We start from the raw sequence: 6,000 nt of genomic DNA, 5'->3' as shown, positions 1-6,000 counted from the left end.
ACACACCACACTACCACCACACATACACACACACCACACCCCACCACACTACCACCACACATACACACACACACCACACCCCACCATCACACATGTCCACACACACACACACACATACACACACACAGTTCACCACCACTACCACCACATATGTCCACATACACATACACACATACCCCAAACTACCACCACCACACATGTATACCCTCACACACACACATATCAAACCACTACCACACATGTACACTCACACACACACACACACACACATACCAAACCACCACCACACATGTACACACACACACTGAACTATCACCACACATGTACACACACAACAATAAATAAACAATTAGACTTGCCTCAAATTCTAAAGAATATTTACTAAGGATAATCCCTTAATGGTTTGGTTGGCCAAAACCATTAAAAATAAAAAAGAGGTGTAAACCAAAGGTTCTCGCCTTAAGATACCACTGAATCTAATCTTCCTGCCTCTTCACTAGTAGCTGTGTGCCTCTCAGTGCATTCACTAGGCAGAAATTCAATCTGGTCACTAAACACGACCAGGTCCTCCTTGTCCCAGACCAACTCATCTGAGCAGTGAACACAGCTTTCAGTTAGTCATTCCGGGGAAGGCAGGATCCAGAGCAGGACTGAAGGGGAAACTGGGATGGTTGGTGGGAAGCGCCCAGGTGGACAGGAGCAAGTGGAGTGAGTTGAAGTTCATCATGAGGACCTTCTGTCTGGGCTGTGGGGTCCTTGCAAACAATCCGTGGCTGAAATTCCTTCCTTTTCTGTGGATGTGATTTTCTATCTCAGGATAAATGACATGAATGATGCTCTTTTAAAAGGAGGAGATATTTGTCAATGTCACAGGGTTCCAACTAGGGGAGTGAACTGTGAAAGGCTGAGAATGGAGGGGAGAAGCAGGGTCTTTGAGGCCAGAGGCCAGGAAAACTGCCCAAGATGCCAAGGAGTTAAAGAAGGACGAGGGCCAAGTCTGCAGAGTGAGCAGTAGGTGAGAGGCAGGAGGAGGATGAACCGGGAGAGGGCGTGGAGGGTTCTCAGCTTGAAGAACTGGGAGTTGGGAGAGGGAAGCTGGCAGGCTCATTTCTGTGTAAGGAAGGGAGCGGGTGTGGTTTTGACAGGCTTATTATTAGGTACAGAAGGAACAGCACACAGGAGGTACAGCAAGAGGGGAGACGGGAATGAGCTGGGCCCAGTCAGCGGGTAGCTCAGCCTAGAAGCAGCTGGGGAGAGGGAGGCTGGACCCCGACATGCAGCCTTGGGGTAACTCAGAGGGTCCCTTTTCTCTGGAAACAGGCACCTCCCCCTGAAGCTTCAGCTCTGAGAGGATGGAGAGAGAAAGGAGGGGAAAGAAGTGACAGCCCCAAGTGAGAAGAGAGAGAAAAGGAGAAATGAGAGACCAAACGGTTGTTTCCCCCAAAGGGGGCGCAGGCGGAGGGGCAGGGCCCTTGGTAACACCAGAGCTACCTGAGGTGCCTGCAGGCAGGCCCTGGGCTAGGTTGCTTTACAGACACAGTAGCCCCTGTTTTTCCTGTAATTCATGCAGAGGGTCCAGAGCGTTCCCAGATCACCCAGGGCAATGGTTTGCTGAGCTCAGAAGAATCAAAAGCTTGTTCATTTAACCACCAAGCTCAGTGGCTGCCCAGCTCACAGACTCACCCCTTCACCTCTTCTAGGTTCTGTTAATTCAGCCCAGCCAGGACCCCCAAAGCTCCACCGAGTGCACTTTCTGTAAGTGCTGATTCTTCACTCAGCCTCTACACGTGGGGAAAACAGGCAGTTCTTGCTTCTTCTGTCTTTCTCTGTGTATTTAACGTGGCTCCTAAGAGGTTTTGCTTTTTCAAGTTAATTAAAAGAGAGAAAGGTTCACTGAGATTTATTTCTGGAGTCCTGCAACTCTAACTTTGCAACTAAATCACAGAAGAAGTATTTGCATTGTTCAAAGAAAACCAAGAAACTCAATATAAAATCACATCCGATAGAGATTTTAAAACACCGCATCTATCCGGGATTTTTCATTTCAGTGTGGGGGTGATGACTCAGTCAGGAGGGATGCCTCCTTCCAATGGATTCCCCTATCACACTTCCCACTAAAGAGAGCCTGGGGCAGAATTCAGCACCACCATCCACATCACGGAGCAGCTTGCCAGGCAGGGCAGGACAAAAGAGCTCACCCACCAGCCTCCCCGATCAGATATTTCCTCCTAAAACAAGACATGGCTGAGATAACCTAAGACTTAAGAACCATTTATTTTAAACCGAAAGATGGGCTTCCAAAGTGCTTATTTGAACGCCTGATAATGGGTAATGAAAACTCTGTCTTGTGGAGATGATTTTATGCTCCTTCTGCCTCTAGGAATGATTTTCTTTCTCCTTTCTTATCGCAAAGGCTCAGAACAAATTCTCATTGTTATTTGGAGAGAGTGTCCCAGTTCCTCTCGTGCCCTGAAAACACTGCAGCTGCGGGATGTTGGCATTATCGCCAAATGGAGAAAAGCTTGAAAATACCAGACAGGGCAACAGGCCTAGGACTCGCAGATCATCATTCCCAAGGCTCACTTTCCCTCTGCAGCCCCAGCCTCTTCCCGGGCAGGTGGGCCAAACCCTACAGCCCTGGCAGGTCAGAGATGGTGGTGGAATCTGCCTGAGAAGCCCCTCCAGCTCTGCAGCCTCCTGGGGTTTATTTCTGAAAACAAAAGGGAGTGTTTAATCTCTGCAGAAGCAAAGGCCAACCAGGTGGATAAAAATGTTGGAACAGGGAAGGACTTCAAGCATTTGAAATATCAATAGAGCAACCAAAAATAATAGAGATATGGCTTGGAAAAGGCAAGGGAAGAAAGGGCATAAACATTTGTGGAGCATGGCTTCCTCTACTTCCCCTTCTTCCCAACCTCACACCACTGCCCCAGCCTGGACACTGCCAATTGCTCACTTCTACTAACTTACTCTCCAGTCCCACAGCCTCACCTCTGCCTGCCACTCTGTCCTCATCCTGGAGCCCAGGGAGATCTGCTGTACTGAGAGGAAATTCAGTTTTGGTTGTAGAAATGTTTGCAGTCTTTTCATAAGATGAGCCAGAATTAAACATAAGATAGTCAGGGTTCTCAAAGAGAAGCAGTCATTATAAGGCCCAAACAACTAGAACATTACAAGCACTCCCTTTCAGTTCCACTAACAGGAACACAAAGGCTCCCGTACTGCCTTTCTATCCCAGTCCTGGGCAGTGAGTACCAGAGGACCAGAGAAGTAATCCATCCAGGCCATCTGGATAAGCAGAGGGCAGGACTGGGGCTTGAACCCAGATCTGTTGGATTCCAAAACCTACTCTCATTGCATTGTACTTCCTTTCTCGCTTATTGGACTAGTTATGGCCACCTTTTTCTCATCTCTGTTATGCCCACAGCTAGCTTTCTTAACATCCTGTGTGTGTCTACAGACAACTCTAGTAGTGGCTTCACCCAGGACAGTTGATCTCGGGTTTGGGGTAGCCAGCTAACAACTCGGATGAGTAGTGAGTCGGGCTATGACCAAAACTGACTATAGAATTTTGAATCCAGGCTCAACTTGGCCCACCAGTGGTCCTCCTAGTCTGCTCCCCTCCGTGTGTGTTTTTCTATAGAATAATTTAAACGGCCACTCCCACCACCACTACCCACCGCAGGTGATGAGTTTTGATATTCTAAGTCTTGAAGGTAAGTGGCAGAGCCAGTTAGCACCCATGCATGCTGCCTCGGCTAGCCCTGCTCCTCCTCCCTCCACCACCCAGAGGTTTGGAAGTTTCTCTTCACCTTCCCAAACTAAATAACAAGTCCACTAATCATTGTCCTATGGGTAGTATTCATAAATATCACTCCAAAACAAGAAAGCCAAAACACCAAAAGAGAGCAAATCAAACGCTTTGGCACCCACTTCCTTCCAAACACCAGAGCAGCCCCTGGGAGCTCTACGAACATTTGGGAGGAGCTGACAAGTCCCAAATGACCAGCTCATGAATAACTCCCACTGTCTCATGCACCCAGCACAGACATCACCAACATTACTCTTCTAATTATTACTCATAAAAATCTTCTAGGATTCTTTTTTAAGTTGTAAATGTTATGTAATAAATTATATTTTCGGGAGAAGCAAAAAGAAACCTTAGTTCTATTGATCTGGAAGTTGGCAAAATGAGTGCAGGAACACCTCCCAGGGAAAGGTTCTTCTCTGTGCAGGGGATTTAAACAGGTGTTAATATTTCCTTCCAGAAAACAGAATATATTAAGGTTTATATGAACCTGATGATTGCAGAGGCTTGGGTTCATGAGGTAGTTTATATATTGAGGTAATGTTCTGTAAGTAATAAAATGTGAATACTCTAACTTTCTGTTCTCAGGGTGTTCTGTGGGGAAAGGGAGGTCACTGTTGTCCTTGACCTTAAGACTGATTGCCTGATGAACTAACACATGCTGGGAACCTTTGATTTCATGGTGTGCTGCCCTACCCTTCCCCCCTCTCCCCCACAAGCTTGCTTCAAGTACTCTAAATGGAAATTAAATTTTATTATTCAAGTTAGATGTCATTGTCTCTCATAAATTAACTAATAGCTGTAATAACAGGTAAGCCTCAGACTCTCAATGGCTTAACACAATTGAAGTTTATTTCTTGCTCACAGGTCATGTGAAATTCAGTTGGTGGTAGTGGGACTAAGGTGGGCAGCGGTTCTGCTCCATGTAGTCCTTTGGGGATCCAGAAGCTGTGAGTTCTCTGCCATCTTCAGCACTTGGCCTCGAAGGTTGCTATGGGCATCTCCAAGATAGACCATATCCTAGGCCAGTGATGGCGAACCTATGACACGCGTGTCAGAGGTGACAGGTGAACTCATTTTTTTGGTTGATTTTTCTTTGTTAAATGGCATTTAAATATATAAAATAAATATCAAAAATATAAATCTTTGTTTCACTATGGTTGCAAATATCAAAAAATTTCTATATGTGACACGGCACCAGAGTTAAGTTAGGGTTTTTCAAAATGCTGACACGCCGAGCTCAAAAGGTTCGCCATCACTGTCCTAGGCCATCAGTAAATGTAAAAGATTCAAGTCATACAAAGCATATTCTCTGAGCTGATGGACTTGAAATAGAAATCTACAGATATCCTGAAAACCTCCAAATATTTGGAAATTAATAATACATTTCTAAATAACCCATGGGTCAAAAAAATAAAAATATATATAAAGTATTTTGAACTATTTAAAAATTAAAATATATCAAAAATTGTAGGTGCTGATAAAGCAGAACCTTGAGAGAATTTTATAGCAGTAAACTTCATTGTTAGAAAAGACAAAAGATCTCAAATCAGGTCAGTTTCTAGCTTAAGAAATTATTTAAAAAGAAAAGTAAATTAAACCCAAAGTAAACAGAAGAAAGGAAATAGTAAATATCAGTACAGAATTAGGGAAATGAGAACCAATGAAAATTGATGAAACCAAAAGCTATTGAGAAAAATCAGTAAAATCCTTAATGTGACCTGAATCCTTACATATTTAATGAACAGAATAGACACTCCAGAAATAGATTCATGCATATATGGACAACTGATTTGAGATAAATGTGTCAAAGTAATTCAGTGGAGAAAGGATATTTTTTCAACAAATGGAACTAGAAAAAATGGATATTTATATGCAAAACAATGAACCCTTCTCTTATACCATCTACAAAAATCAACTTGAAATGGATCATAGACATAAAGGTAAAACCTAACATTATAAAACTTCTAGAAGAAAATACAGGAGAAACTGTGACCCTGGCTTAGGCAATGATTTTTTTAGACAGTACACACAAAAAAACACAAAGATTTCTATTCTTTGAAAGTCCCTGTGAAGAAAGTGAAAAAACAAAGCCACAGACTGCAAAAAAAAAAGTGCAAAATAGATCTGTTAAAGGATTTGTATCCAAATATATAAAGAAACCATATAAATAATAAGCAAGACAATCCAAT

The sequence above is a fragment of the Myotis daubentonii genome, chromosome 13, assembly GCF_963259705.1.
Source record: "Myotis daubentonii chromosome 13, mMyoDau2.1, whole genome shotgun sequence".
In the NCBI taxonomy this organism is placed as follows: Eukaryota; Metazoa; Chordata; class Mammalia; order Chiroptera; family Vespertilionidae; genus Myotis; species Myotis daubentonii.
The sequence above is the reverse complement of the archived record's forward strand: the minus strand, read 5'-3'. Positions refer to the sequence as shown.